Genomic DNA, 12,059 nt, shown 5'->3' on the forward strand with positions numbered 1-12,059 from the left:
TTGTGGGTTCTTCTCTATAGGGTAACAAGAGGGAGGTTTTGTTGTTTTTTTTTTAACATACAAGAGATCATGATGTTCCTTTCTTTTCAGCTCTCCCATGGCTTTGCATCACTATTTAAAAAATCCAAAATCCTGTTCTCACACAGGATGCTTTATGATAGAGCACTAGTTCCCTCTCAACATAATTTCTACCCCACTATCCCTCATTCATTCCTATTGAGGTATTCTGGCCCCCACCACTGTTATAAACACCACGTATGTTCCCTTCTCAGTAACCTTGTATGCATGGCTCACTTCATTCACGTCTCTGCTCAAAGTCATCCCAGGAGGCCTTTCCTCAGCTCCTTTATATTCTTCTCGATCTCCTTACACTACAGTGTGTATTTATTCATTTATGGTCTATCCTCTCTTTAGCATCAGCTCCATGAGGGCCAGGGCTTTGCTGTTGTAATGAATCCCAATGAATGAACGAGGGAGTGAATGAACACACAAACTATGGGCGAGTTGCTTTTTCTTTCTCATCCTGATTCTGCGTGACTGGTGATGTCTTCTTGGCCATTTTCGTCTACTCTCTGTGCCTCTCTGTTTGCATTTGTGAAATGAAGGGAGGTGTCAAGCCTGAGAGTGGGGAGATTTTCAAGGGCAGACCTGTTGGCTTCCTCCCTTCCACACTGTTTTGGCGGCTTGGTACTTTGTTTATATACCAGAGAAGCCTGTTGCCAGGCAGGATAGGAAGCTGGACTAGGGGAAGGTGATGATTAACACAGGCGTCTCTCCCCTCACCCCTGGAAAGAAAAGCCAGCTCAGGCCACAGGGCAAACACACATGAAGTCAGCAACGCTCTCCTCTGGGTTTGCATCTTTCCTACACCTTACCCCCCTGTTGCCACTCCCCCTACCAGAAACTTGATGGAATCCTGAAATCCTGAAATTCTAAGAAAGTGAATTAGAAAATTTAACATATCCACAGGTATTCAGCATATAGTTAATCCTCTTCCAAATGTCTTGGGAAACACTGCTTCCAAGAGCAGTCTCCTTGGACTCTAACACTTCTGTCCAACTCCGGCTCTTTTCTAGCTGTGTGAGCCTGGGCAGGTGTCTCTACTTTTCTGAGCCTCAGTTCTTTCATCTGCAACCTGGGGACAGTAGACCCGCATCACGTTGAGATGGCAGTTAGATGAGGTGGCGTGCAGAAGGCACCTAGCACAATGGCGTCAGAGTAGAAAAAGACGGTAGCAAGCAGGCAGTAGACAACTCAAGGGTACCTTGGCTGACTCTGCCTTTCTAGCATCCTTTAAATTCACTCTTTCTATATTTCTGTTCAAATAGATGGCCCATCTTGCATCTAAGCATGGAACTGGGAGCTGCTAGAAATGAGGCTGAGACAAATGGACAACAGTGAAAACATTAATACATCCATAAACCTGGGCCCATTTCAGCAGTGACCACAGCCCATATATTGTTTGCAGCGCCCATACCCACGGGCTAGAGGAGCTCTGAACCCATGACCGGGTTTCCTTCTCCCCTTACCCACTGTGATTTCCCTCCAGGAAGAAGGTCTGGTCAGGACTGTGTGTCCCTAACTGGAACCCCCAGCCTGACTCTGGGGGAGGTGGCTCCCTCCTCTTCCTTGCTGCTGACTCCCCTCCTTCCCTGCAGGGTCTGGGAGGGGATGGGGAATCCAGCTCACTCGTGATGATGACATGTGTCAGACCTGTGGGAAATGGGACACACTGTGAGCGTGTCCTTTGTGCAGCTCAGCTCAACCTTACCTTTCATGTTTTGAGCTCTGTTGAGGGAGTGTGGGGGTGGGGTGGGAGAGGGGACAGCCCAGGGACACGTGGAATCTGGCCAACCCCTCTACTTGATTATAGAGTTTGTCAGCAACAGAAAACCTGTGTGGAAAGGCCAGGAATCCACAGCTTCCTGTCTGTGGGTGGACAAAGGGGTTTTGTTTACCTGGGAGAACTAGTCTTAGAGCCCCTGGCAACAGAAGTTTTGGAGCGGAGTTACTCTGAGATGTCCAATTCAAGCTAAGAGCTGGGAAAGCCCTGGATCTACCAGAGAAGGGAAGGCAGGCCTCTGGGCCAGGATGAGGGATTGGGATTCCACCCAAGGGGAGAAAGGAGAAAAGCCAAAAGGAGAGTCTCCTGTGTCCTGACATGTCAAACTCATTTCCATCTTAGAATCTTTGCAAGTTCTTTCCCTGGAATGTTCTCTCTCCTACATCTGTATGGCTTCTTTGTCATCTTGTTCAGGGCTTGTCCAAAGGACACACTATCTGGGAGGCCTTCCTGGAGCTCCTGTCTCTCAGAATGCTGAAATATTGTCTCCGGACGTTCTACTTGGTTTATTCAACATGCCTATGAAGTTCTAAGTTAATATTTGACAAATATAAGAGTGAATATTTTACCAGGAGTTCCCCAACTGCTGAATGTATTTCTTGGTGGTAAATTTCCAAGATATAAGATAGCTGTCTGAATTCAGAATAAACCTTAATAACTAAGCAATTCATTGGCTGAACCTCTCGTTCGGCCCAAAGGAAAACTACTCAGATGAGGACTGACAAGAGTGGCCTCCTCTTTCAGTGAACTGATGCTATTCACCTTCAGGTGTTTGAGGATTTCCTCTCACTTCCTCCAGGTCTATGGAGTTAAACACAGGCTGCTCTCTTTGTAGAGTCATTATGAATCCAGAGTGAAAGGAATCACAATTATGATTTCCCTTATACTTTAAACCTCCTTCTCCAAACAAAATGATGAAGACCATTTTTACTGGGACAAGAGGCACTTTTTTTTTTTAACTACAGGCATATAGCAAGCTTAGGCAGAGTGGAAACATTTTGCTTTAGTTATGTATGTGTATTTTTAACTAAAGAATTAAAAAAAAGAAATGCTGTAGAAATGTCAATCGTTGTATCTGTACATTGTATCACAGTCAGGCAATTCCTAACTAATTGAATTGATCACTGTGAGATTGTTCCACTTTGTTGGAGAGAAAAAGCAGGCAAACGGGCCATATCTAGTTCATTCATGGATCCTGTTTATTGAGCTGTAATCGTCTCAACCACAGAGCCAGGAAACTCGTAGTTTATTCACCCACTCTCGAAATATTTACTCATCGCCTACCATGTGCCAAGCTTTTCCAGAGGATTCAGCAGTGACAAATGAGACCAGCATGTGTGCCCTCGTGGAACTTTCATTCTAGTTGGGGAGACAGACAATATCAAAATAAATGAAGTATAGTGTATGTCATACTGTGGAAAAAAGGCAGAAGAGGGAAATGGGGGATGTAGTAGAAAATGGGATTGTCAGGGTGGCTCTCGAGTGACATTTGAGCAAAGGTTAAGGGAAGTCAGAGGGCTAACTGGTGGAGGGGCATGGTAAGCATAGGGAATGGCCAGGGGGAGGGCCTAAGCATGTTTGAAGAACAGCAAGGAAATTGCTGTGTCTGGACCACAGCGAGTAAGGGAGCAGAATAGAAAGTGAGCCAGAGAGGAAAGGGGGTCCCATTGGAAGGTGAAGCCAATCCAGGGTTTCACTGAGGAGTGACATGACAGGCCCGCAGTGTGAAAGCATTCCTGAATTGAATTCTTTGACAGCCTGTGTTATTTTGGTCACAACATCCAAATCCAAAAAAAAAACAAAAAGCTGCAGACCAAGTCATCCCTGGGTACAGTGTGGAGCCTAATGCAAATCTCTACATGTGCTGCTAACACCCACCACCCTGGAAAAACTTCTGTTTTACCTCAGGAATGCTAAAGGTCAAAAGCAAGAACAATAGAGTTATGAGCCCTGGGACAATTTTGGCTCCACAAGGTCAAGATTCTTCACCCCCCACTTTTGCATGTCTGGTGGAAGGCAGGGGGTGATACTAGGAAGTAGGGCAGGGAGGCTCAGCCTGGGATGTTCATGCCAATGGCCTGCTGGTATATTCCTGGTCAGAGCAAACCTCATCTAGAGAATCTTATGCTAAGATTTCCTGAATCATTCTTCTCTTCTAAGTGTTTGGTATTAATGCACTTGTTCATTTCATGGTTCACGATCTGCTATTTCTGTAAAACCAGGGGCACTTTGTCTAACAGGATTTTTTTTAAAGCTATTTTAAGGTTTGAGAAAGAGCCTGGGAGATGTTTGGAAGCAAAATTTTAATATTGGAATCACTGGGGTTTTGATTTGTCATGAAGACAAAAAGATAATGAGTCCTGGCCAGGTCTTTCTGACAAGTGGGATGGGCAGGAAGACCTATTTGGAAGGCCTCCGTGAGGCAGAGGAAGAAGGTATCCGAAGGCTTCGGGAGATGGGAATGCTAGAGTAGGTGTATAATATGACACCACCTCACCCATCTCCTGACTGTATTCTCCCCGAGGGTCCGGGGGGTAATACTTTCACCAAACTTGGGTGAGATGCATTTGCCGGGGGAGAGGCCCAATATCCTTGAAAAGCACCGTGGTGGCTCTTCTCTATGGGCCAGGAGTGACGGTGGGGGCTGCTATCTTTAGACTGGACTCCCTGACTTAAGTGGGGATGATGGAACCTGGGAGCAAGAGGTGGTATTTAACTGCCAAGGACAAGGTGGGTGAGGTTGCTGAAAGGTTAGCAGAGCCAAAGCAGTAACCAGAATAGTATAACCATCAGAACGTTGCTTTGGCCAGGTAGTTGATAGTGATATTCCTTGGGCTGAAACAGATGGGCAGGCTACTAAAGGCTTACATGATTTGCATGAATGGAAAAGCTCTAGATGTGGTAAAGGTCAATAGAAGGTCGTGGACCCGAAACCAATTCCCAGACTTGGGCTAGTTCTTAGACCCAGAGTCCCTCGAGTGATAGGGAGGAAAAGTCCCATTGAGGAAATCCTGCTGCACAGCCAACAGTGTACATTGTCAGCCTTCCTCCCAACCTTCCCTAAAGAGCCCACGGCTGCTCATCAGGGTGATGGTGCATGAGGAAAGGGATGGAACCAGACTTTTGGAAACTAGTGTAACCTGTAGACCCAAAGTGCCACTACCATCCACCAATCAGATGATCGATGGGTCTTGGTTCTGGTCCACCTCAAAGTCCCCAAACCCACCGTGTGGTTATTTCTGCAGTTCCGAAAATCATAGCTGGAAAAAATATATTACCAAGTGGCAGCACCCCACATTGGTTACCATTGGTTAGATGAGAAAGCATCTCTTCTTTCAGGTTCCTGAAGGCTGAGTTTGCCCAGCGCTCGGAGCACTTCCCATCCATAGACAGCTACTCCCAGATGGTTGTCCCTTGGGGCAGTGTCTGCATGGGGTGACAACTGTGGCTGGTGGCTGGTGAGGTCTAACATGTTGCATTTGCTGAGCATGACGTAGTAAACTGCAGCAGACCGTGAAGGACAGGGAAGAGAAAACAGGTCTCAGTTCTGCCGTGACTTTCCTGTGTGTTGCTGGGCAGGTCACTTTATCTTTCTGAGCCTTGGTTTTCTCATCTTTAAGAAGAAAGGTTGGGCTAGAAGCTAGTGATTCTCAGCCTCGGTTGCATATTAGAGTCACTCAGGGAACTTAAAAATTACTAATACCTAGGCTCTATACTAGAGACTTTGATTCATTGGTTTGGGGTAGAGACCTAGCACTGACATTTTGAACGCTCTTCCAGGCAATTCAAATATGCAGGCTGCACGAGCTCATCGCGAAGGCCCCTCCCTTCCAGCTCTGACAGGAAAAGTCTCCACAACATTCCTCACCAAGGGAGAGAAAGAGACCCTGACATATTTGAAGTCAGAGCTCCAGAGGGCTTTTGAAGGAGAAAAACCTGAAAACCCCTATTCCCCAAATTAAAATCTGTAGTATTTCTCCTTTGAGGGAGAAGAACTTTGGCTAGACTACAGAGAGGCTGGGTTGGGGAATAGCTCAAATATTTGTTCCAGCCATTTCAATAACATTTTGGAGGGCTGATCAAAGATCTGTCTACTGTTTTTTGCGTGTGTCCTAGACATGGGCCAAAATCTGTCCTTATGTTTAATATCTGCCTTGTCATACCACAGTTATTATGTGGATTCAGAAAGGGACCCACACTTTCGCTTACCGAGGGCTGCTCTCACTTCTGTGTCTTAGTCCTATCTTCATCTCTGGCCTGCCTTTGAAAAAGGGTTGCTCCTATTCTGTGAATAGTAGTATTGGTTTTAGTTCATGAGCCTGACTCAACCACAAACTAACTGAGTGACCTTAAAGAGGTAGGTATCTTTTTCTCCCTGGGCCCATGCTTCCTTATTATTTATTTATAAATTTTATTTATTTATTTTGAGATAGAGAGGGGGAGAAGAAGCAGGTGAGGGGCAGGGAGAAGAAGAGACAGAATCCCAAGCAGGCCCTGTGCCATCAGTGCAGAGCCCGATGTGGGGCTCAAAACCATGAACGGTGAGATCATGACCTGAGCTGAGATCAACAGTGGTATGCTTAACTGGCTGAGCCACCCAGGCACCCCAAATTTCCTTATCGTTTAAATGCTTAGCTCTAAAGCGTCTCATGGATGAAATGCTCTATACTTTCGTGTTTCATGGATGAAGTGCTCTATGCTTTCCTGTTTTGTTTCGGGTCTCTATTCTATTTTGACTTTGATTTTGTGTGTGGTGTAAAGAAAATCATGCAGTTTCATTATTTCACCTGTAGCTGTCCAGTTTTCCCAGCCCCGTTTATTGAAAAGACTGCCTTTTCCCTCTCGTATATTCTGAAATGCTCTATGCTAATGCAATTTTATGAAACCTGGTTTATCCATCCAGAATTTTAAGCTGAGCTACTTACCTAAAGCAAAATGGACCCCAAGTGGTTGCAAAACGATTGTGCTCATTGATAGCCAAGGTGGACTTGTGAAGAGCATCTTACCAACTTGGTCAACCTCAAAAGAATGGTGGCCTTTTCCACTGGTCACTTAACGACAGATAAACCCAGCTTCGAAGCACTTAGAGCAAGGGCTGCTAGATGGCGCTGTTTCCCCAGATTTCCAAGGCATCAAGGTTTAGCAGATGGCTCTTGTAGGAGAATTAACAATTAATGTCCACTGTATCAGCCTGAACCGGCAGAAAATATGTTGTATTCCAGAAACTACGGAGAACTGAGCTTTCTCAAAGACATTCTTCTGCCAGCCTGGTCCTCTGCTGGCCAAAAATGTAATCATACATATAGCCCATCCCATCCACAAATTGGTCCCACAAATTAGGGACATTAATAACAAGAGTAAAGAGGAAATATCAAAATGAGTAATTCTTACACCAATTTTCTCAGTCTTATTATTTTATTTTGGAGGTTTTATTCCACATATAACAGAAAATAATCATCCCTGGGCTAGAAGGTGATTGTAAGGTAAAACCAATTCTGATGTGAGTTCACTTTCTCACAGCTTGAAAAAGGAAAGCACCAAGTGAGTGAGTGTCGGCTCCGAATTTGTATGGTTGCTTCTAGGGTATCGCAACCAGGGATGTAAGGGCTATGGCGTCAGGTAGAAAAGATTTCTTGGTTTTCCTGACCTTTACTTTACTAGGCCATTTGAGTTAAGGCCATTTGAGTTGAGGACTTAAGCACTACAGATATCACTGTCTTCATCCAAAGGCAAAGATGTTCTCTGTCACACAAGGAGTTAGGGAAGTCCCAAAGAGGGAAGGACAAAGAGGGCATTTGGTCCGTCCTAAGCTCTGCTTCTTGTACTTTTTTCTCCCTTAACGTTCGTCACCTTCATCACCAGTATTTCCAATGATGCCCGGCTGGATTCCTGAATGGCAAACTCCTTTTGGTAACAGAACTTTGGGGGAGGAGGGTGGCACATTTTCTGCCTCCCTGCATTCTTTTCTTGTAGATATGGCCATATCGAGGGGCAGGGGGTGGTGCCACGGCCGTGTGGATTAGAGAGGGCAGCTCTCCCTGGCAGGCAGTGGCCTCACTCTGCAATCTAAAACGTGCACCTTCCGCAGAGGTCCCCCTCCCGTTACTGCCTGGCCCTGACTTCTCCTTTGCCCAGAAACCGCAAGCTGTCAAAATGAAATCACTTACTGCTCCATTCTCCCTCTGCCACGCCGTTCACAGATCACTTTTGCAGGCTGGGGAGATGGAAAGAATGAAACCTACGCATTTTCTTCATGTTTCCCTTCTAGTTTAATTCTGCCTTTTGTGAATGCATGCTGTGCACTGTTTAGATTTAGAAAAATGTTCCCAGTGCCAACTCCTCTGGTGTGCGTCTCAAAAAAATCATTTTCAATCAACAGCTCGGACTCCAGGCTGGCAATTGCGGGGGGAGGGCTTGGGGGGTTTGTACCACTGGGAAGCAGAGCATCTCCCCTCCTGGCAGGGAAAAGCGAGGCCCCTTGACCTGAGGCACCAATTACTATTTTAACCACCCTCCCCCCACAGCCCAGAGGCAGCTGGAAAGGAAACCACACACTGGGAGTTCCCACAGAGTCTTGCTGGCTCCCTAAGGCTTCCAGGCATTTGCCCATCTGGTGAGGCCTCCAGAGCAGGGGGCCTAATTAGGCGTCATCTGGCCACCTGAGAAGGCTTGGTGGACCTTCCCCCCACTTCCCCCTCCTCCAGGCAGGACTCCACTCTCCCAGCTGCGGATCTCTGGAGCTTGTTTGGTTGAGCAGCTGCTCAGGCTAATTATTGGATAGCAGGGTCCCCAAGTGGCTGCCTCAGACTGGAAGGGGGCAGGCAGAGAGAGGGCTGAGGGACATAAAGGGACAAGGAGGGGAACCATATGAGGGGTGGGCAGAGAGGGGATAGAGGGAGAAGAAACAGAGAGCAGAGTTGGATGAACAGTGCAGTTCAAATCTCCCGAGCTGGAAGATGAGGAGGGGTCTCCTGACCTACAGCAGGACAGTGGATCCCAAAGGGGGGCCCATCCATGAGACAACCTGCTGTGCCCTCTCCACTCCCCTCCTCCCACCTCCCACCTCCCCACATCCCACCTCCCACCTCCTCACCTCCCACCACATCACAATATTCTATATTCCTGCCCTTTGCTTCCCTTTTAGCACCAGCCTCTACGCAGCCTTGCTCCTTCAGTCCAGGTACTAACCAACTGTGTTTTCTTAGGAGAACATGGCCTTAGAGCCCTAATTTTGGGGATAAGCTTTTGGAAGAGGATGTTGTTTAACTCCCAATTATTCTTTGCTCTTGTTGGACTTTTTGGCACACAAGTGTGTCCATGTCTTAAGGTATTTTGCACCCTGATGGCCCTAAACCATGGCAGGTGTCCGGTGCCTTAGCCAATAGGTGAGCCAGACTCCGCCCACCCATCGTCAGACATTTTCCCTTTGTCTTCTGGGCAACCACCCTGCGACATGAGAGGAATGGGAAGAATATCGGGAAAAATTAAGGGGAGGCAGAATGGAAAGTAGAATTAACCACAAGGTATTGTGTTGGCAGAAGATGCAACCTCCAGACCACTGATGTCCCACCGTCGGCTTGAACCATCACTTGCTAGAAAACCGAGCTGAGCCACTGACACACTTAATTCCATGGATTTCCTCTCTTGTAAAGTGGGATTGTTTGAAGCAATAATGTTGTGGTGAGTCAGGGGAGCATCCCTGGACTAAGTCAAAACGCACTCTAGTTTAATTTCTGGCCCTGTTATATCTGGGGTATGTGATCATGGGTAAAACATGGCATTTTCCTCTCTCTTCCAATATTCTCATTGGAAAATATAAGAGAATGATTCTTTTAGTGTGCTAGAAGTTACCATTTTCTGAGCATATTAGAAGTTAGAATTTTATGTTTCTGTATTTGGTTTAACAGGGCTCAAGAGGGAATGGCTTTCTCCTCTCCTGTCCCCAAACAGCCACAGTACAATTGAAGGCAGTTTTGCTCCAGGAAAGGAAAACGAATGTATGGAGAACAGCCATTTTGAGACTCGTGCTACGTGCCCCGACCTCAGAAGGGTGGGCTGTACAAGATGTACACAGATTAAGGACAGTTGAAGCAAGAATTGGACGGGTGGTGGGATTTTCAAGGTGGCGGGAAGATAGTCGCAGGATTTTGAAGTCTTGTCCCGTTCCCTTATAACCGTCCGTCCATCCCTTGTGAACCCAGGGCTGATGTGGGAAGCCTCAGACTGCAGTAGAAGGATTCTGAGATGTGAATTCATCACACAATATTCACAAGCATGAGCCATTCTCTTCAGAACACTAGAATCGTTTGATTCCATTACTCATAGGCTGTGGTCAGCTTTGGCCCTTCCAAAGGGCCTCTGGGTGTAAATCCCAGGTACACAGAGGGGATCCAGGGACGTAAACAAATGAGAAGAATCCTTTTACTAAAGGGTGTCAGCTCTCAGCTGGGTATAGACTGGTGGGAAGTATGATTTCTTCAGCCCTAGAGTAAGAGACATTGCTTTAAATTACTCTGGGGGCCACGGTAATTCCTAGAGGATAACAGCTACTATTTTCTGCAGGCCACTAAGCATTCTAGCTTTGTTCTTAAGCTCCGATAGAAAATTACCAAATCCTTAATTGAAGCCTACAGGGTCTGCAGGGAGATTTCAGGGCCTTGAGAATTGATTTGGCCCAGCCCTGTCACTCTGGTGGGCACCTCTCTGGTGTCTCGGAGACATGGAAACGAACCCTCTGCTTGACTAACCCCCCAAAAGAGCTGCCCAGTGCATTCCGTTGTGGGCAGTTCAGGTGTTTAGAGGACCATGTCTTACTTTCAACTGAAAGCTGCTTCCTTAAAACTCCTGCTCACTAATCCTGCTTCTGCCCTCTGGAACTACACGGGATAAATATAATCCCCTTTTCAGATGAAAGCTCTTCAGATAGGAGAAGCTGGTTATCACATTCCCTAAAGTCTTCCTTTACACAAGGCACCCGTTCTAAGTATGAAATGGTGTGAAACTCCTCACCAGCCTACTGTGAACCTCACCATGTGCATCTATCAGGATCCAGAAAGGAAGGTAGAAACACTCGCAACATTTCCAGTAGAGACAAATTCATATGGGAGCTTTCTACGTAGCTGAGGAAGGGCAAAGGGAACAAAAAGGCAAATGTGACAGAGATGTTAGTAACTGCGGGAAGCAGCTACCACCCCAAGAGCCAGAGGATGAAGAAGGGGAGTGTCCCTGAGCCCAGAAGCACGGGAGGCCACCCACGGGACAGTGGCAGTGCGATGAGGGGTGGAACCTCTGAGGGGCACAGTGCCACTGATGCTGGGGCCGCCAGCACTGTGTTGGCACTCTCATGCAGCCTGCAGTCAACTAAGCCCCTACTTCCATGAAGCAGGTGAGACCAAACCCGAATTTTGCCAAAATGAGTGTTTGAAGATCAGGTCTCCAGTGGATCTATTTTTTTCTTTCTTTCTCAGCAGACTGCCCCTATCCTCTGGTGACTGTGCCCTTTTTTTTTCCCCTTGGGAAACCTCCCTCCTGCATGCATGTGGCTGGGCTGTCAGTCACATGTGACCCCCAACAGCCCAATCCCAGGAGGGGATGGCACAGGAGACAAGCTTTGCAACTTGGGCAGAGATGCCGAGGGACATGTGGTCGGTGGGACGGAAGCGTCGATGGCACTTCCCTACAGAAGCAGTGTTTGGGTTTTCTACTGACATCCCTGCAGCTGCTCTGATTCTCAGTTTTTCCAAGACTCTGTTGTTCACCCCCCCTCCTTTTTTTTACTATTATTGCAAGCACTTCCCAGTATCCCTCCTATAAAGTACTTTCTTGCTCAGGTTACTGAGGGTCTATTTCAGTTGCTCACAACCAAAGAACCTGGAATGCTGTGTATCTTTACCCGTATTTCCTATAGGCAGGAAGAAACCATCTGGCGTGGTGGAGAGCTATCAAATACTGACTCTGAAGCCAGCACATCAGCAATCCTCCTAACTTTCTGTCTTCACAAATATTAGAAGCCCAGGGAATTACTGCCAACCAGAAAGTAAACTCCTCTGGGTGTGCTGAAGAAAGCTATCCTTATTGCTCTGGAGTTTCAAAATCTGTGATGCAGATAAATGTATGGGAATCGGGTCTGGAAAAAACATTTTGATATGACAACTTTGATGTGATCATATCAAAATGGGAACATCAAAATATTAAAAAAAATCTTTTTGTTTCCTAG

Source organism: Puma concolor, chromosome D3, assembly GCF_028749965.1.
Source record: "Puma concolor isolate L17-30 chromosome D3, mPumCon1.1.hap2, whole genome shotgun sequence".
NCBI classification, from domain to species: Eukaryota; Metazoa; Chordata; class Mammalia; order Carnivora; family Felidae; genus Puma; species Puma concolor.